The sequence below is a fragment of the Stenella coeruleoalba genome, assembly GCF_951394435.1.
Source record: "Stenella coeruleoalba genome assembly, chromosome: 5".
Lineage (NCBI taxonomy): Eukaryota > Metazoa > Chordata > Mammalia > Artiodactyla > Delphinidae > Stenella > Stenella coeruleoalba.
In genome coordinates, this window is record NC_137150.1 from 13,806,915 (window position 1) to 13,828,906 (window position 21,992).

General features: G+C 38.5%; 1 protein-coding gene across 2 annotated transcripts in view; it reads right to left on the reverse strand.

Moving 5' to 3' along the window:
• The window catches only part of MME (membrane metalloendopeptidase), a 143,047-nt gene that overhangs the window by 120,189 nt on the left and 866 nt on the right, over positions 1–21,992 (reverse strand). The window contains exon 1 of one of the 2 annotated variants that reach the window (XM_079922162.1): positions 20,167–20,497. The exons of the other annotated variant lie outside the window; for it this stretch is intronic. The gene's annotated coding sequence lies outside the window, so the exon portion shown is untranslated. Of the gene's footprint in view, positions 1–20,166; positions 20,498–21,992 lie in introns of those variants that run through there. 2 annotated transcript variants of the gene reach the window in all.

Consider the following 21,992-nt stretch of genomic DNA (forward strand, 5'->3'; position numbering starts at 1 on the left):
TTGAGATGTTTCAAATATATCAATATAGAGTTTTGCTTTCAATCTTTTTCCTGTTGAGGTTTAAACAATAGTTCATTTTGTGGCATTTTCAAAGAGTCAGGTTATGGTTTTGTTTACCAACTTATTCTTTATGTGTTTATTTTCCATTCATTCCTGGTGTCATCCTTTAAAATTATTTTCTATTCTTGGGTTTCAATTTTCTAGCTTATTAAGTGAAATGTTTAGTTTGATTTTTGGTACCATTCTGGCAAAGTGCTTTAAAAGTGTGAAGAGGGCTTCCCTGGTGGTGCAGTGGTTAGGGGTCCGCCTGCCGATGCAGGGGACGTGGGTTCGTGCCCCAGTCCGGGAGGATCCCGCATGCCATGGAGTGGCTGGGCCCGTGAGCCATGGCTGCTGAGCCTGCGCGTCCGGAGCCTGTGCTCCGCAACGGGAGAGACCGCAGCAGTGAGAGGCCCACGTACCGCCAAAAAAAAAAAAAAAAAAAGTGTGAAGAAATGGCTAAGAGATGTTTCTCCTTTCTATTTTTATAGTTTCAGCATGCTATATTTATATTTTATTGGTTATGATTACGTTCCCATTCATTAGTTTATTTATTCACTCACAAATATTTATTTAGAACTGGACACTGTCCAGGGTGCTGGCAGTGGGGGTAGGACAGTGAACAGTAAATAGGACACTGTCATCATCAAGAAAAAAATAATTCAGTGGTTAAATGTCCTTTGAGGAGAAGGAGATGTTCTTCCTCTTTCTTGGGGTCTGAACTGATAGAATTCTACTATGTAACATTTTGGGTCAATCATGATCAGGAGTCTTTATTAAAAGTTTTGACAATTTTAACTTAGCATAAATGTATTATTGTTGTCATTTATAGGGGTTTATACAAGTTTTTTGTTTTTAAATCAACTACCTACTAATGCATCTTAGAAGATATGGTAACTAAGTAAATTAACTGGTAGTTAGGAAAACTTGACTTGGACTTTCTGGGGGTAAGATAATGAAAAAATTTGTATTTGTAGACCTTTCCTTGTCCAAAAATAAAAAAACTATTAAAAATTAAAAATAAGTTTAAAACAGTGAAAACTACAGACATGGCTGAAAGAAAATTTTATTATGGCAGCAGGATTTAAACAAATAGCTATATAACCAAGCCAGGGAAAGAGAACCAGAATATGATAGGCATCCTCCATCCATACCATAAGCATCTGGGGGAAAGAAGATGAATTGTATCCTAAAGGATCACTGATCTCCACCCCTTCATGCCTCCCCTCCCCTCCTACAGACAATCACCACAGTTTGAAGAAAAATGGAGAAATGAAGATGTCAGCTTGGGCAAAACATACCAAATCCTTTGAGAGTATGAAATACAAACCACTTTCTATCAGTGAGGTAGGCAAGTCCATCAGGGCTCACCCTCTGGGAGGCAGGCTAGGTAAGAAGTCTAAAAAATTATAATAATTCCTAAATTAATTGATCTTTTAAAAGTTGTTTAGGGATCTAATATAGAGGATGCCAGAAAAGAAAATAAGATAAAATCATCTGAGAGAAGAGGCACTTGGACAACTACAGGTGAAATCCAATTAATTTTCTTTTCTGTGAACTAATGTTTTGTAGTTAAAAAAGAATGTCTGAATGGGAGGGAACTGTGAATTACAGCTGTTGAAAGACAGTGAGGGAGTTGAAGATCTGGGATTCTCTATTTAAATTTGCTGAATGGGGGGAATGAGCTATTTCCTAAGAGTAGCTCCATGTAAAATAAATAAATAAATAAGACCCCCAGAAAACTATGTCCTGGCTAGGAGCAGTGAACTAAGGCACTGAAATTTTTTAAAAGACAATTTTTGTAATTTTTTTGGTATAATGTACATTTAGAAAAATGCATAAATCATAAGTGTATGTCTCAATGAATTTTCACAAAGTTAAGACATCCATGCAATCACATCAAGAAACAGAACATTGCTAGTGCCTCAGACATCTCCCTGGGCTCCCTTCTAGTCATTTTCTACTTCTCCCAAGAGTGACCATTATTTTAACTTCTAATTCCATAGATTAATTCTGCCTGTGTTTGAACTTACATAAATGGAGGATTACTATGATAGATTCTGTATTAGTGTGCTTGGGATGCCATTAAAAAACAAAAAGAACAAAAAAACCACATAGTCTGGGTGGCTTAAACAACAGAAATTTAATTTCTCACAGTTCTTCATGCTGCACGCTCACATGGCAGAGAGAGAAAGCAAGTGAGCTCCCTAGTGTCTCTTCTTATAAGAATACTAATCCTATCTAATCGTGGCCCATTCTTTGAGCTTATTTAACCTTAATTATCTCCTAAAGGTCCTATCTCCAAATACAGTCATAATGGGGGTTAGGGCTTCAACATATGAATTCTGGATGAACACATTCAATCCATAACAGATTTCTCTCTCTATTTTTTTCTGAACATTATCTTTGTGAGATTCATCCATATTATAGTGTGGAGTTTTAGTTTGTTCATTCTTATTACTGTATAGTATTCCATTGCATGAGCATATCACATTTTATAGTTGAAGCATTCTTGAGTAGCTCCCAGTTTAGAAATGCTATGAACCCATTTTATATGTCTTTTGGTGAACATGTGAAACACTTCTGTTGGGTATATATCTAGAAGTTGAATTTCTGGGTCAGTGAGTATACATATTGTCAGATTCTGTGGATAGGTGCTACCCAACAATTTTCCGAGATGGCTGTGTGGATTTTTTTTTTTTTTGGCCACACAGCATGTGGGATCTTAGTTCCCTGACCAGGGATTGAACCCATGCCCCCTGCAGTGGAAGCACGGAGTCTTAACCATTGGACGACCAGGAAAGTCCCTGGATCTCCTCTTTTGTGAGGTACTCATTGAAGTCTTTTGTCCATTTTCTTATATGGTGAATTTCTAACAAAATGATATGAGAGAGCACATAGGCAAGGTCATATACCTGTGGTTGTCCAAAGCTGAACTTAATTCTTCCAATTCATGCATAATTAGAAAAATGAGGGTATTCATACCAAAGCTCTGAGGAAGAAACAACTGGGTCTCAGCACCATGGGAGGTGCTTTTAAAATCTTGGAAAAGTATTTGTAAGAGATATTATTTACAAATGGTGATTTTTCTAAACTTACAAATGGCTTACACACATTGCCACATAAAACAAAATATAGTAGAGAAACATGCAAAGGTGATAAGTACTTAATGGAAAGAGAAATATAAATGGCAAAAAAAACGAAAAAATATTCACTTTCATTCATAATTAGCAGAAGCAAAAATGATGATCTTTTTCACCTTTTAGATTAAAAAATTTTTTTAAGTTTCCTAACATTCAATGTTGGAGAGGGTATGAAGAAACAGACACATTCATACATTTCTGGTGGGAAAATAAAATATACCATCCCTTTGAAAGGTAATTTGGCAACAGTTATTCAAATTGAACAATATAAAGATTCAAACACTCTTTGGTGTATAATGCAATTTGTGTAAAACATTAAACATGTGTATACCTTTGTGTGTGTGTGTGTGTGTGTGTGTGCGCGTACGTGTGTGTACGTGTGTGTGTATATCTTTCCCCTATTCCCTGAAGGGTCCATAAGAAACTATTCTTATTAGTTACATTTGGGGAGAAAGATTGGGCATGAAATGGGAAGAGAGATTTACTTTGCATTGTATATGTTTCTGTCTACTGACTTTAAAAAAAATAAATTACCATAGTCTATATCACCTGAAATAAAAAGTAATTAGCCAGACTCCCACCCTTTGCAAAACAAACAAGCAAACAAAAAAGCTGGCTGACAGAAGGAATTCCATTATAAAAATTCTCTGCAACTAGTTTGCATCAATTGTTCTGAACTTTTCTGACAGGAGAATTTGAAAGAGGAGATGGGAGCACTCTCATTCCTGACTGTTTATAAGTGTATAACTTTATCTCAGTGAAGATGAAAGCCAGAATGGTCATTATGACAGCCAACTCCATTTGATTAATTTCTCTAAACTCCTGAATTGAAATACTCTTTTGTTAAGATAATCTTGCAGAGCTAAGTAGTGTTCTTGTAAAATGACAAAGTCCAATTTCAAGTAGATTAAAAGAAGTGGTTCAATGAAAGTCTAGAAACATGTAGAGTTTTCATCTTTTTCTTCTTCCAGATTGAGACAGTACAGTGCTGCTGACAATCTCCATTTCTCTCTGACTCTAAATGACCGTACCCTTCAGTAGCTTAAATTGACACACAGGCTTTGGGTCTTTACCATTTACAGTGAGGTACTTGAGAATTTAAACGTTTTTCATATTCTTTTCCTATATCCGCATCTCTAGCTCTTTGTCTTCTATTAAAATTGAAGACAATTTCTTCTTTCCATTAATTTCTCTAATAGATACTGCACTGTGCGCTTCTGTTTAAATAGAAGCCCTGGAGTTTGAAGACAATTTCCAAAAGGGCTTTGGGTAGGTTAATATGCCTTTAATACCCTGCAAGATGATCTGAAACACAATCTCAAAGATAAAAGTGACAGTTGCCTATCTTGCTTGCTTTATCTTATGGCAAAATCCTTCCTTTCTCTGAAAACTAAATGTATAGATTCTTTAAAGACATAAACGATTTTGTATCATAATAAATGCAACATAGCCTTCTGCTACCCTTCTATGAAATACTTTTTTAAAATGTGCTGCAATAGAAATAGTTAAGAAAGCAAAGAACTTGTGACCTTTAAAGGCTTGTGGCTTTTGTATGATCCTTACTCTGGAATCAAGTTTAAGATCTTCACTTCCAATATATTTAATACTGTCTGCCCAGGTACTCTGTGTCACATGGCCTACTTTTATATTTTTTATAGTACTTATCACTCCCTAAAAATATTATTGGTGTAATTGTTTATTACCTGTCTTGTTCACAGAATTAGGGGCAAGTTTCCCATGAAGCTAGTGAAGTTTAAACTTCAGAGTCCCTGTCTTGCCTGGGGGCCCTATAAGTGCTGGGAGTTTCTGGAAGCTGTGCAGTGTTCAGGGTGAAGAGGGGAAGGCAAGCTGTATCAGGAAGGCTTGATCTCCAAGGCCAAGAAAGTGGTTGAAATTTCTTCTGTTATTCTAAATAAGTGCTAACTTTTGTACCTAATTTTGTACTTGTAATTTGTAGGTTCTTTTTTTCTCAGTGAGGGCCTGTCAAATTTATGTTAACTTCAGGCTCTAAGCATCCTGAGTATGTCACTGACAAGAACGTAAGCCCTGTGAAAAGGCCATGTCTGCACTCTCATTATTGTAACCTCAAATCCTAGAACACTGCCCGGCACATGACAAGTGCTTCGTCAATCTTTGCTGCATGAATGATGAGATGTGCGAGGTGAGAGAGAAGAGCATTCCAGCCAAGACAGCGGATATGGGAACAGACATGACTTGTTCCAGGAGTCATGAAAAATTTGGTGTGGTTGGAGTGTGAGGAATGATGGGAGGAGAGGAGAGATGCTTGGACGCCTATGCAGGGCCCAGAAAACTCCAAATGCATTGGAATATTTTACGTATCTAAACACGACTGACTCTATTTTTTGCTGTTGTTGATGAAGGGAGTCCTCTTTCAATTTGCTCTTTGAAAATTTAGAAATAAATTTCAAAACTAAAATATTTCTCCTCATCAATCATTTAAAAAACTTTTCTTTACATATACATGTATCTATTCTTTTTCAAATTCTTTTTCCATTTACGTTGTTACATAATATTGAGCAGAGTTCCCTGTGCTATACAGTAGGTCCTTGTTGGTTATACATTTAAAATATAGCAGTGTGTACATGTCAATCCCAAACTCCCTAACAGTCATAAACATGACTGACTTTAAACAGACCTTGGTTAGAATGTAGAAAATGAATTGGAGGGGGAGGCAATAGTGAAAACAGGTTTGCAGGGCAGTGATGGTGGTGACATGGACTAGAATGATGATCAAAGAGATCACAGAGACGGAGTGACGTGAGGAATTCAGGATGGATATGGGAGATCAAATCAACAGCATATTCTGATGCACTAGATGTGCAGACGGAGTGAGAGGGATCAACTATGGTTCTTGGAATTTTGTGTTGAGTAAGTTGTTCTTTGTTATGCTGCACAGTCCTGGGGAAAATGCAAATACAGAGAGGGTCTATGCAACAAGCAGTATAACCATGTTCCTTCTTCATAATAGACATTTATATCTCAATGGAAGAGTACTCCTAATGCTTTGAGACACAGACTAAAAATAAACTAGCACCAATCCTGCCTTGACTTTTTTCTCAAATATAACTTCTGAATAGTTACTTAAAATTTCTGAATCGTGGCATTGTAAGGTTATAGGAAGAATCAGATTTTAGTAATTTTTCAAATGTGTTTCATCTCAAAGATAGGCTTAAAAATCTTTAGCCAGTCTTTTTGTGGGTTTTTTTTTTTTGGACATAATTTTGAACTTACAGATAAGTTGCAAGAATAGTGTAAACAAATCCTAGATTCTTTTTATCCATATTCTGCCAAATATTAATACTTGCTACATTTGCTCTATTTTCACGCTCTCTCTCTCTCTCTCTCTGTCTCCCTCTTGCTCTCCCTGCCTTTCTGTCAGTGTCTCTCTATATACACACATACATATATATACACACAATATACATAATGTACATATATACATGTATATATGTATATGTACATTTATATATACACATTATTCTTTTTTTTAACATCTCTATTGGAGTATAATTGCTTTACATTGTTGTGCTAGTTGCTGCTGTATAACAAAGTGAATCAGCTATACGTATACATATATCCCCATATCCCCTCCCTCTTGCGTCTCCCTCCCACCCTCCCTATCCCACCCCTCTAGGTGGTCACAAAGCACCGAGCTGATCTCCCTGTGCTATGAGGCTGCTTCCCACTAGCTAGCTATTTTACATTTGGTAGTGTATATATGTACATGCCCCTCTCTCACTTCGTCCCAGCTTACCTTCCCCCTCCCTGTGTCCTCAAGTCCATTCTCTACGTCTGCATCTTTATTCCTGTCCTGCCCCTAGGTTCTTCAGAACCATTTTTTTTTTTGAGTCCACATATGTGTATTAGCATACGGTATTTGTTTTTCTCTTTCTGACTTACTTCACTCTGCATGACAGACTCTAGGTCCATCCACCTCACTACTCAATTTCGTTTTTTTATGGCTGAATAATATTCCATTTACATACCCATTATTCTTTTTCTGAACCATTTAAGAGTAAGTTGCAGAGATAATGTCCCTTTCCCCTCAAATATCATCGTGTATTTTCTAAAAAAAACCAATTCTCTTACAGAACCACAGTAAAATGATCAAAATCAGGAAGTTATCTTCATATAATAGTATAATTTAATTGGAAAATTATAGGGAGATTCCTTTGGCCACGTTTTAAAAATTCAAAGATTTGGCTTTTTAAATTTTCCCAACATGGTTACTGGAGTGAAAGTGGCCATTTAAAAAATGAGAGCTACTTATTCAGTATCAACTGACTGAACCTCAGTTTGAATGTTTGATAATTACCTTCAAGCAAGTCCCTGGTGCTACCACCTGGCAATTCTACTATATTTCCCTGATCTATTTAATTCCTACTCTCATAATTGATACCTTTTCCATTTTTGTTAAGCTGCTGTAACTTTCTTGCCTCTCTTCATTCTCAGCTAATGGTCCAACTTCTTATTTCACTGAAAAGATACAAGCTCCCAGAAGAGCACTTCCACACATTCCTACCACAAAACCTGTCAAACCACCTTGTACCCACATCCTCTGCCTTATTCTCCTGCTACTAGAAAGGGGTTATTTTTCCTCCTACCTACAGCTGACTCTCCCTCTTGGCATTGGGTCTAACTCCCATCTTCATTTGCCCCCTCCAGGATTTGGGTTCTGCAGTTTTCTCTCCTCACTTTTGCATCATAGATATTTTCTTCTTCATTAGATCATCCACATCATCATACAAACGTGACTTCATCTACCCCTACTACTATCACTCCAAGCTACCACCCATACCCCCCAAAACCAATGAAGCTAAAGAATTGTGTATACCATCTCCATTTTCTCTTCTCCCATCTCCCCTTGAGCCCACTCTAATCAGGCTAATTCTCCCCTACAGTTTCACCACAGCTGTTCTTATCAAGATCATCAACAACCTATGTTGCCAAATCCAACGAGCATTTCCCAATTCTCACCTCATTTGATCTACCAGCAGCATTTGACGTAGTCGATCACTCCCTCCTTCTTGAAACACTTTCTCCCCCTGCTTTTTAGGACACTCCTTTCTGTGGTTTTCCTCTCTCACGCATTACTTCTTTTCAGTCTCCTTTGTTGGTTCTTCCTCATCTTTCTGAGCTGTAAATATTGGAGTTCTCCTGGCTCAGTCCTCTGACCTCATCTCTTCCTATTTCCATTCAGCATATATTCATTCAGCTTCAAGGTTTGAATATCATCTGTATAATGATGTCTGCCAGCAGCAGAGAAGTGTGTTAAAGGCACAACCTCAGGAGCTGGACTACCTGGCTTTGAAACTTGCCTTTCACCACTTACTAGCTCTTTAAGTATAGGCAAAATAGTTAACTTCTCTGTGCCTCAATTTCCTCATCTGTAAAGTGGGGATAATTATAGGACTTACCCACCAATTTTGTAAGAATTTATATTAGTCAAATTAAACCTGGAAAACCTAAACCACTTGAAGTATTTACAGCAAAGGGAATTTAATGTATTTGTTAGTAACACAGTTAATTAGAAGAGCTGAGAAGCCAACCAAGGGCTGATGAGAAAATCCAGATATTGGTAACAACAATAAGCTACTACCACTACCTGGAAGGACAAAGCAAAACTTACTATAAAACTAATACTCAAGGGGCTTCCCTGGTGGCGCAGTTGTTGAGAGTCCGCCTGCCGATACAGGGGACGTGGGTTCGTGCCCGGGTCCGGGAGGATCCCACATGCCATGGAGTGGCTGAGCCATGGCCGCTGAGCCTGCACGTCCGGAGCCTGTGCTCCGCAATGGGAGAGGCCACAGCAGTGAGAGGCCCGCGTACCGCAAAAAAAAACAACAACTAATACTCAAGACAGTGTGAAACTGCCATGAGAGTGCATAATCAGATCAATTCACCAGAATAGAGAATCCAAAAGTAGTCCCTCACATTTATGGTCAATTGAATTTTGAAAAAGGTGTCCACATAATTCAGTGGGGAGAGTAAATTATTTTCAACAAATGGTGCTAGAAAAACTGTATATCCATTTGAAAAAAATAAACTGTACATCATATATAAAAACTAACTTGAGGGCTTCCCTGGTGGTGCAGTGGTTGAGAGTCCACCTGCCGATGCAGGGGACATGGGTTCGTGCCCCGGCCCGGGAAGATCCCACATGCTGCAGAGCAGCTGGGCCCATGAGTCTGCGCGTCCGGAGCCTGTGCTCCGCAGCAGGAGAGGCCACAACAGTGAGAGGCCTGTGTACCGAAAAAAAAAAAAAAACTAACTTGAAAGCTAAAGCTATAAAACTTCTAGAAGAAAACATAGAAGAAAGTTTTGCAACCTTGGAGTAAGCAAGCATTTTTTTGGCAAAAAACACAAACCACAGAAGAAATCTGATGAATCAGACTTCAATAAAATTAAAAGTTCTGCTCATCAATGTGCACTGTTCTTCAAAAAAAGAGCAAACCACAGACTAGAGAAAATATTGCTATGCATGTATCTGACAAAGGAGTAATATTCAGAATATAGTAAGAACTCTTATAACTCAGTAATAAAAAGGCAAACAATACCCAGCAATAAAAGGAAATGAACTACTGATACACACAACATGGATGAAATCACAGAAATATTGCTCTGGACTGAAAGGAGTCAGTCCAAAAATTATATACTATATGACCACATGCATATGAAACTCTAGAATAGACAAATCTAAACTATATGGATAGAAAGCAGATCAGTGGTTGCCTGGGGCCTATGGTGGCTGGGGAAAGGACTAGGACAAGTTCTGGAAGTGACAGAAAACATTATATATGTTGACTGCAATGGTAGTTATACAAGTGTATACATTTGCCCAAACTCATCAAACTGAACCCTTTATTTATTTATTTTAAAATTAATTAATTAATTTATGTATTTTGGGCTGCATTAGGTCTTCGTTGCCATGTGCGGGCTTTCTCTAGTCGCGGCGAGCAGGGGCTACTCTTTGTTGTGGTGTGTGGGCTTCTCATTGAGGTGGCTTCTCTTGTTGCAGAGCACGCGCTCTAGGCACGCGGGCTTCAGTAGTTGTGGCTCGTGGGCTCTAGAGCACAGGCTCAGTAGTTGTGGCACACGGGCTCAATTGCTCCACAGCATGTGGGATCTTCCCAGACCAGGGCTCCAACCTGTGTCCCTTGCATTGGCAGGCGGATTCTCAATCACTGAGCCACCAGGGAAGCCCCAAACTGAACACTTTAAATTGGTGCATTTTATTGTGGATTATACCACAATGAAGTTGATTTTAAAAGCTAAAAAGAATTTAACATGTCCAAACATTTTTCCTGAAAAACGGCTGCTTTCACAATCTTCCCCATCTCAATACATGACAAATCTATTTCTCCAGCTGCTCAGGCCATAAATATTGGAGTCTTTCTTGATATTTTTTTCTCACATCTCACTTCCAATCCATTAACAAATTCCATCACCTTTACCTTCAAAATACATCCTTTTGAATGTAAATTGTGGGAATGTAAATTGGTGCAACCACTGTGGAAAAAAGTATAAGGGTTCCAAATGAAAACTATTTGAAAAAGATATATATATCACCATATTCCATGTAGCATATTTACAATAGCCTAGATATGGAGACAACCCAAGTGTTCAACAATGGAGGAATGAATAGAAAAGTTGTAAAGAATTCCCAGTCTCCTTGACCTGTGCCTTAACAAAACCTCAACTTAATGGAGTCATATATACAATGGAATATTATTCAGCCCTAAAAAGGAATGAAATCTTGCCACTTGTGACAACATAGATGGATCTCAAGGACACTATGCTAAATAAAATAAGTAAGACAGAGAAAGGCAGATACCGTAAAATCTCCCTTATATGTGGAATCTAAACAAATAAACAAATAAACCCAAACTCATAGATACAGAGAACAGATTGGTGGCTACAAGAGGCGGGGGTGGGGAGCAGGAGAAATGGGCAAGCTGAGTTTATCTTTCCAGTTTAAATAAATTGAATAAAATTTTAAAAATGTAAATATTATATGGGTATGGAAATATGTGTGTGTATATATATATATATATATATATATCGTGATATAATCACTTCTCCTCACCTTTGCCACAACTAAACTGGTTCAAGCTACCATCATTTTTGTCTGGGTTATCGTAGCAGCCTCCTAAGTGGTCTACTCTTTTCTATTTTTCTCCCCTTCCCTTCCCTACACAGCCAGGTCGATCATGGTACTGTTCCACTCAGAACTCTCTATTGGTAACTTGTTTCACTCCGAATAAGAGACAACTTTCTCACCATGGCCGACTAGGCTTGGCCCTCATCATCTGCCCCTGTTCTCACCTCATCCCCTCCACTCTCAGTGGTCCCGACTCCAGCCCCACTGAAATCCTTGCTGTTCCTCAAACAGCAAGGACACCCTGGCATCAGGGTCTTTGCACTTGCTCCTCCCTGAAGGAGGAGTGCCCTCCCTGTACATCTGCACAGCTCTGCCCCTGACTTCTTTTGGGTCCTCCACAGGACCCAAAAGGCTGCCTTCTCAGATAAGCCTTCACCAACCATTTCATATGAAACAGCACTCCCAATAATCTTTGTTCCCTTTCCTTGCTTTATTTTTATTCTCAGCCTTTATAACTCACAGGCATGTATTTATTTGTTTAACTGCTTTTTTTTGTTTGTTTTTTTCCTCACAAGGAATATAGCAGAGTTGGAAATTTGTTTTGTTTCCTATTACATCTCTAGCACCTGGAAAATACACTCAGTAAATATTTATTGTTTCATTATTCATATATAATGCATACTTTACATTATTTTTACATTTATATATTTAATATATTAGTATCTTAAATAAAAATATATTTATATTATATGTAATATATTTTATAATATTATTATTAAATAAGCATGCAATAAACTTTTTAAATGAATGAATAAATGACTTTACTCTGGAATCCCTATACACGTATGTACTTTTTATGTTTTCTCCCTTCTTGGTATGGAAGTTTTATTTTTCCTCCGTCATGATCCCTGAAACAATCATCTGTCTTCACTGTCTCTTTGAATATCTCCGTCAGAGTCAGTGAACACATGGCATAGGCCCTGTCACAGTTCCTCCCTGAGTCCATGGTAAACAAAAATAACCCATCCTGGCTTCCTTCCCACTGAGTCAATCTACTTTACCGTTCTGTGCAACACAGAATTCCAGGCAGCCACCTCTAATTGATGAGATCTGGCAGGAAATATGAAACCTGTTTGTTAACCTGGATGTAAATTTAAAGTTTCTTTGGTTGTTGTTTTAGGCTTGATTTCCAAACTGACCAAGAGACATGGACCCATGGGGTAAAATGGAAATCACATGCTCTTTAAAGTTCTTCCAGTTTTGTTAGGAAGGACCAAAGAGTACGTTAAGTAATGACTACTTCGTATTTTATTAAGACCCTAGGGGGGTGGTTTAAAAATAAAACTCTCAGTTCTCCTTCATCTGTGCCTTAACAAAATCTGAACTTAATTGAGTCATATTCCTCCTTAGCCTCCCGAAGCCTAATCAAGCACAGATCTCCAAGGCATGTACAGAAAACCTTACAAATTGTTTGTTTCTTTGTTTATAAGGAGACACCTTTATGGACAAAGCTCTGTCCCTCTTCTGAAGTGAGGCAGACTGTATAAAGTCAGGGAAACATCACTTCTAATCTCTTGCTCCTAAAATCAAATTGATAACTATGGTCCTTATTTCTAATGAGGTTTTTGGATGTAAAGTAGGATATTTATTATTACCAGGAGATCACTGGGACAGGAAAAGCATACCTGGAGCGAAAAATAAATCTCAGCAAACAGCCCTTGCCCATTCTGCCATGTGTCTAAGACTCAGGAATTTACACTAGTAAATTTCTCTGATGGTTAAGGAACACACTGGCCCAAATCCTTTTTACTTCCTTTTTATGATTTATGGTCACGACACCCTGGTAGTTGCCAGATAGATAAAGTTTTCCTATACTAGTTCCTCTCCAAGACAGTTTCTCAAAACTTGAATCTTACTGCTGAGAGGAGACATGTTTCTTAGACAAGACTTTGAAGGTCAACTTTTTCCTCGTGTACATTCTAGAAATTGGCAGCCTGATTCTTTAAGGCAGCTGGTCAAGTTTTCTATATCCATTAATTTAGATACTACTCTAATTTTGAATCTGTTGGTACCTTTGGTTTAAGAAATATCTCCCAGTGTTAGTATAATTAATTTCCATATCACCTCAAGTTTATTCTGGCCCAAGGGAATAAAGTTACATGGGATTTTAACATTTTAATCAGCCTTTTCATGATCACTGACCACTGACAGATTAATTTTTAAAAACAGAACAGAGGTATATCTTTTCATTGTATTCACTATAAACTGAATGCTCTTTTTGAAGTGCCCACAATTGTTTCATGGTTGCATTTTCTTATTAGTTTAATGTGCTATGTCAGCCCTGAAGAATTGGTAGAATGTTTTAATATCAATAGGAAACAAGGCTTAACAGAAAAATGTTGTGTTTTAACACTGAATTGCCTCTTATTTTATCCTTAAACTTTAAAAGCACAGTCTCTTCAATAAATGGTGTTGGAAAAACTGGACAGCTACATGCAAAAGAATGAAACTGGACCACTTTCTATACCATACACAAAAATCAACTCAAAATGGATTAAACACTTAAATGGAAGACCTGAAATCGTAAAACTCCTAGGAAAAAAACATAGGCATTAGTTGACATTAGTTGTAGCATCTCTGACATTAGTTGTAGCATTTGTAGCAGTTGTAGCTGACATAGTCAGCATCTCTGACATTAGTTGTAGCATTATTTTTTTGGATCTGTCTCCTCAGGCAAGGGAAACAAAAGCAAAAATAAGCAAATGGGACTACATCAAACTAAAAAGCCTTTGCATAACAAAGGGAACCATCAATAAAACAAAAGGCCATCTACTGAATGGTAGATAATATTTGCAAACAATAATGGTAGATAATATTTGCAAACAATATCCAAAATTTATTTTGAAAACTCATAAAACTCAGTAACAAAAAATGAAGAAGACAAAGAAGGAGAAGGAGAAGAGGAAGAAGAGGAAGAAGAAGGAGAAGAAGAGGAGGAGGAAGAACAAGAAGAAGAAGAACAAGAAAGAAAGAAACCAATTCAATTAAAAAATGTACAGGGGCTTCCCTGGCAGTCCGGTGGTTAAGACTCTGTGCTTCCAATGCAGGTAGAGTGGGTTCAATCCCTGGTCGGGGAACTAAGATCCCAGTGCTGTGGGACCAAAAAAACAATGTACAGAGGCCCGTGAATAGAAGGTTTTCTACTGAGGATGTACAGATGGTCACAGACACATGACAAGATGCTCAACATAGCTAATCATCAGGGAAATGCAAATCAGAACCACTACAAGTTATGACCTCCTATGTGTCAGAATGGCTATCATCAAAAGAGTCAAAAACAAAAAGCGCTGAAGAGGATATGGAGAAAAGGGAACCTCTGTGCACTGCTGGGGGATATGTAAATTGGTGTAGCTTCTATGGAAAATGGTACGTATAGAGGTTCCACACAAAATAAAAAATAGAACTACTGTACGATTCAGCATTCCACTTCTGGGTATTTATCCATAGAGAAAGAAAACACTGATTCAAAAAGATATATGCCACCTCAATGTTCACTGCAGCATTATTTACCTATGTTCATGGACAGAAGATGTAGTACACACACACACACAGAGGAATTCTTTTTTTTTGGTTGTGTCACGCGGCATGTGGAATCTTAGTTCCCCCACCAAGGATCCAACCTGTGCCCCCTAGAGTGGAAGCACAGAGTCTTAACCACTGGACCTCCAGGGAAGTTGCACACTGGAATATTGATCAGCCAAAAAAAAAAAAAAGGAATAAAATTTTGCCATTTGTGACAACATTGATGGACCTAGATGATATTACATTATATTAAACAAAGTCAGAGAAAGACAAATACTGTATGATTTCACTTATACGTGGAATCCAAAAAACAAAACAAGTGAAGAAATATAACAAAACAGAAACAGACTCATATACCCAGAGAACAAACTGGTGGTTGCCAGAACAGAGAGTGTGAGGGGATGGGCAAAATAGGTGAAGGGGATTAAGAGGAACAAACTTTCAGTTATAAAATACGTCATGGGGAAGTAATATACAGCATAGAGAATATAGTCACTAATATTGTAATAACTTTGTATGGTAACAGATAGTAACCAGATTTGGGTGATCATTTTGTAATGTATAAAAATATTGAATCACTATGTAATATATCTGAAATCAATATAATAAGTGAATTATACTTCAGTAGAAAAAAACTTTCAAATAGTCTATATTCTCATCAAACCATGAGTTTTCATTTTATTGGTGTTTATACCAATTGGCATTTTAATTTGACCTATTAGAATTCCATTAAAATGAAATTTGTTGTTACATAGCTTCTACCATAGTTCTAAATGGATAAAAATTATTTTTGAAATATATAACTTGCAAACAAGGAAAAGCTTAAAGTTAAAAGTACATTTACCCTTGAAGGTGGGCAATATCATCTCTTCTAATATCAGCAATATATTAAGGGATGTCAGTGTATTTGCTTCTTTTCACACAGTAGTTTATCAAAAGACTGTAATGATGCAATGATATCTAAAATCATTTTACTTAAGCCTGACTTTGATCCTGAACTTTTGAGACAGTCACAATTTGTTTAGAATAATTGTTCCTTCCATTTCCAACATATGGGACTTTGAGAAAGTTATTTCACTGCTCTGACTCTCAGTTTCCTCTTCTATAAAATGTGGACAGCCTTCTTCCAAGGATGCGATTAGATGTAAAGGTAGAAATATGGAAAGCAGGTAGTAAGTATCTGGCACTATATGGTCTTCCTCGCGGATGATGTGCCAACCACACTTATTGCCTTTCTTTTCACAGTTCCTATCTTTAGACTGCCCTGGCTGTCCTCTCCACTCCCAGATCTTACATGACTGGCTCCTTTTCAACATTTAGATCTCACCTCATCAGAGAGGAACCACCCACTCTAACCCCCATCCCTAATTAGTTACAATATACCATATCACCCAATTTTATGGTCCTTTTAGTCCTTACCACTAGACACCATTACCTTGTTTTCCTGGTTTCTTGATTATTTTCTGTCCTTATCGCTAGACACTATTACCTTGTTTTTCTGGTTACTTGATTATTTTCTGTCTCTTCTTTATAGAATTAAAGATCTTGGAAAGTAAGGGCATTGTCTGTGTTTCTTTTCACTGAATCACCTGAGCCTAGAACAGGGCCTGACACATAATAAGCAATGAATAAATAAATGGTGGTCATCACCCCTTTCCTGTAGCTGAGTCCACTGGCATTCCAAAAGAAAAGCAGAACCATCTCTCTAGTGTGGCATTTACCCATGCACAAGTAGATTGCTAGAAATTAGTAAATAGATAACTTAAAGCAAACCAATCAAACTTTTATTTGATTGTGCTGATGAAAAGTGAAAATATACTGGAGGTGGGAGATTTCATTAATTAATTAATTCATTCAATAAACCTACTTGATTAACTATTGTGTGCTAAGGATTGAGCTAGTTACTGAGGTTAAGATGTAGAAGAAGAAAGAATTCATATATTTAAAAAGCACCGAATCTAATCAACACAGTAAGCCACTTATGCATTTAATCTGTTGCCTTTAAGCCAGCTATGTCTTCAATGCTGTCAAAACGCTATATGAAAGCAATGCCAAGGGATTCTGTGCAAGGAAGCCGAAGGCAAAGAAACCTCTACAGCAGTGATGGTTGAGCTGGATCTTAAAGACTGAGGAGAGCTTTTCAGGGTAGAGAAAGGAGAAAGGGCATTAAGGAAAATAACTGGCATGAGCAAAGGCCCAGAAGGGTCCTGGGTAATCTGTGTTTGTCTGGGACAGGGGAGGTAGTGGGGAAGAATCAGCCAATAGTCTTCAAGTCTGAATAGCACAGGAAGACATGGCAGGACTGGAAGGGTAAACTGGAACCATGAAGAACCATAAATACCTCACCCAGAGCTTTAGACTCTAAAATGTAGGCAATGAGGAGTATATAAACTTGATCAAATCTGCATTTTAGAGCGGTCTAGATGACCGTGTAGAAGAGGGAAGTGTTATGCAGAAGAAAGGAGAGAGACAGGAGACAATAAAAGGTTAGAGCTGGAATCCTTTTTAGTAGTCCAAGCAATAAATCAAGAAGCCCTGAATCTGGGTAGGTCCATAGTAAGATTTAAAGAGAAAAATGGATTTGAGGGAATTTAAAGAGAAAAATGGATTTGAGGGAAATTCGGTAAGGTAGCATTGTTAAGCCAAAGATGATTCTGGAAAGGGCCAAGTATACTGTCAAATATTAGAAATGCAAAGAGAAGAACTAGACTTCAATGTTTGGAATGTTGGGAGGTATCTGCAAGATACCTAGACTTATAGATCTACTGAGGAATTTAATATTTGAATGAATGTTTACTAAAGTTAGAATTACTGAGTGGACAGATGGACAGAATAAAGTAGTGAGTCTGTGGTAAACTCTTGTTTAGAGACATCAAGGAAGAAAGAGGTAGGAAACATCAACATGCCCCTGGGCATATGTCTTTCTACATCTTTGTCAAGAATCATACCCAAATACTTAGATAACTAGATTAGGCTTATTTTTCTTACAGGGAAGCAGGAGTATGATTCTGTCTTTGACTTAAGCACAGCGATGATAAAAACAATTTGATACTCAAATAATAATCATTTATTAATTGCTTGCTATGTCCAGGCACTGAGATAAGCTCTTTCCGTGAATTAACTCCTTTAATCCTCATTTCGTGATGTAGTTACTATTATTGTTCTCTCCATTTTACAAAAGAGGAAGTAAAGGCACAGAGAAGATAAGGAATTTGCCTAAGTCACACAGCCAATCACTTGTGGAAGTGGGATTTAACCCTGGCACCCTGGACAACATTTTGCCTCTCAGACACATCCTATAGCAGCAGTCCCCAATCCCCAGGCCGTGGACAGGTGAGGAACCCGGCCGCACAGCAGGAGGTGAGCAGTGGGCTAGCTAGTGAAGCTTCACCTGCCGCTCCCCAGCGCTCGCCATCAGTCGCATTACTGCCTGAACCTTCCCCCCGCCCACCCCACACCCTCCCCGTCCATGGAAAAATTGTCTTCCACGAAACCGGTCCCCCTGGTGCCAAAAAGGTTGGGAACCACTGTCCTATAGCATGTTTTGCATGTCAATTAGTCCCTGTGGCATTAGGCATGCTACCATGCCCCTGCGTGTAGTATACTTTGGGGTAACATTTTTTCTTTAACATCTTTATTGGAGTATAATTGCGTTACAATGGTGTGTTAGTTTCTGCTGTATAACAAAGTGAATCAGCTATATGTATACATATATCCCCATATCTCCTCCCTCCCACCCTCCCTACCCCACCCCTCTAGGTGGTCACAAAGCACTGAGCTGGTCTCCCTGTGCTATGTGGCTGCTTCCCACTAGCTATCTATTTTACATTTGGTAGTGTGTATAGGGTAACATGTTCTTAACCCCTTCAGTTCTTTTAACTACTCAAGTCGTCTGACACGTGGGCTGCAAGGACCTTCAGGAACAGATACTAAGCTTTTAAGGACAAAATCAAATATACACTCCCAAACTCTAAGCATTCAAATCCTTGTGGCAGCAGTTTTCCCAGAGACCAGCATGGGGCAAGCATACAGTAGACCAAATCAACGTAGGTGCTGCTGGGATGTCCATGGCTGCACTGGCCAGATGGGAAGAATCTGTACTTGGTCTTCACATAGGTTTTTCTTTGGAATTGCCACTGTCTCTAAGGTTTGCAAAAACCTGATACCTGATTTCTGCTAATCTCTACAAAAATCTGACATCACCTGTTATCTACCTTGTCTTTACTTTGGCTTATGTATCTCCCCCTTTACACCTGGGGCCAGATTTCAGGAGAACAAGTCAGGAGCCGGTCACAGTTTATCTCTGGCCATGGTGCAGGCACAGTCAGCAGAGCAGACACTTTGTCAATATGTTCCCATTTTATTTGTCTTCTCCATTGGCGGGCATGTGGCCACCGTGGCTGGGTTGCACACCCGGGTGCTATATTTCCTCTCAGAGCCAGAAGCAGAGATGTGAATGTCACAGACATTCTGCTCCATTTTTTCAGGAAACTGCATCTCTCATCATCTGCCCCTCAGGCCATACCTAACAAGCCCAATCTTTTATTCTTCCAGAAGCCTCCAACTATTTGGAGACAGCTTTTATATTCAGTGGGTCTAGTTTCCCTAAGTTAAGAAATCCTAGTTTTTCAGCTGCTTCTCATGTGGCATGGTTTTCAGTGGCTTCATAGCTCTCTCTGTGTTTCCAAAGATATTTGCTACAATTCCCCTCTACTTCTATATAGGTAGGACCACTTTTATTTATCATTAAATAAAACTTTCTATTATGGTTTCTGTACATATCAATATGCATCTTTATAGGAAATTTATCCTCCCTGTTTCTATGTTACACTCAGATTCCTATATTCCTTAACCCAAATCACCAAATCAGGGCAATATCAGGGCACAAAGTATCAACAAAATAGTCACATGTTAATAATATCAATTCCAACAGAAAAAAGTAAAATAGTATTAATATGTAAGACTGAGACTGAATGACATTAATATTGCCCTTTCTTTACAACTTTATTTGTTCTTTCCTCAGACTACCAGACTTACTATTTTTGTGCAAACAACATGAATCATCACATATACCAAATTAAGCATGGGCAGGGAATATTTAGAACAGCATAAAGTGAAATGCTAAGAGCATAGGATATACCAGGGTAGAGAAGATTTCAAAGCTCCAAGTAAATTTCAACAGTTAATAATAATTTTTAAAAATGGAACTGAACTACTCAAAGCCAAGAGCCTGGGTAGTATAAACTCCTCCAAATGCACTATACATCCTTGCATACATACTTGTCACAAATCCCTCAGTGCAGGCACAAATTCCTGTTGGATAAGGAATCCCACTCCTCAGCTTCCAGCAAGGACAATCAACAACCCTTATTCAGCGAGACCGCCACACCATTGTTCTCAACACTAAAAACCCCACTGCTTTTTTATTCCCACCACATTCCACAGAGCTCTAACTCATGTTTTCTGAGTAGTTTCCAAGAATGTCTTTGTGTTCTTATCTTGGTGTCCTCTGAGGGTGTAAATGCCCTGCGCAGCACCCTTACTCCCTCAGATAAACCGCCGAACTGTGGGAGCAGTTTTCCTTTCTTGGCCCTCTCCGTTCTTGCTGCACCGGACCACCTCAACTCCAGGTTCAGTTGTGCATTTCCCTGAAGACCCACGTGTTCCTTCTTTTTTGCCTTAGAGCCGTTCTCTTTCCTGAGCTTCAGAACTTGAAGGCTGGCTGCTGAGAGAGGGATTCTCTACAGACCACTCTCTGTGATTCTGACCTTTTCTACCAGCAGGCTTCAGTGAACATCTTTTAGAAGTTGCCCAGCATAACGCACTTTGTGGCAGTAGTTTCATTCTCCTGTTATCATTTTTAATCTGAAGTACTTTTTTTTCAAAACAAAATCTTATTGAGAAACTCAAAATATTGAAGATATAAAATTAAGGGGCAGATTTGGATGTTGGGGCCTGAAGTCCTAGCTGCCTCCTCTCCTGACCAATGATGCTCCATGGAAGGGAGCTTGGAAACACTCTTTGAAGAGGAACGTCTTAGACAGCACCCTGTTAAGCCAACATAAAGTCACTTTCCTTTCCTTTCTTCTTTCCTCCCTCCTCTCCTCCCTCTTTTCTTTCTTTTGTCCGTAAAGCTCCACTTTTCCTTTATAGTCCTAAAACTTCCTCTCCAGGTTATTCTGAAAATATTTTCTCGTCTTTCTCTTCTTTGTTAACAGATCCTTTAACTTTGCTTTTGACATTCCACAAAAACACTGATTTTACTGAATTCAGAATATTTCCCTGTACTATTTTTATTTTTTCAGTAAGTGTTTACTGAATACTTATTATGTTCCTGGTACTAGAAAAACAAACAAACAAAAATCCCTGCACTCATGGTACTCACATTCCAGTTGGGATAAAATAGATGATAGGCACAATAAACAAGTAAATTATTTATTATTCATAAATAGTAGAGATAAGTAAATTAGGGAGGTGAATATGGAACTGGGGGGAGAATTGTTTCAGTTTTTAATTATGCACTGCAAAGGATGCGAGCAGCAGCAAAATCTAGGGTAGCAGCGTTCCAGGTGGGGAGGTGCTCCCCCAGATGGCAACATATTTGGCAAGCTGGAGGAACAGCAAAGAAGGCAGAGTGGATGGAGGGGTGCGAGCAAAGCTGAAAGTAGGAGATGAGTTCAAAGAGACAGAGAGGCCGATCTTGCAGAGCTTTATAAACTGTTACAAGGACCTTGGCTTTTGTTCAGAGTAAGAATGGGAGTCACTGAAGAGTTCTGATTACATGCTCCGGTTTATACTTTTCAAGGATCACTTGGCTGCTGGATGTGAAGAGACTGCAGTAGGGCAACAGGGGAAGCAGGGAGGCTATTACTTTAGAAAATCCTTGACTCTTTAATTTATTTCAGCTAACACATTTTTGGCCTCTTACTATTTTCCAGGCACTGGGTCATTGCTAAGGAGAGGATGGTTAGCACGGGCCAGGAATAGTTTTGGATTAGTCTCTTTCCCCCACCAAGTTTCCACTAGTTTACAGACCTGTATACATGTAGCAACTCTAATTTTTTTTATCTTGTGTCCACTTCTAGGGAAGAATGGACACCAAATTT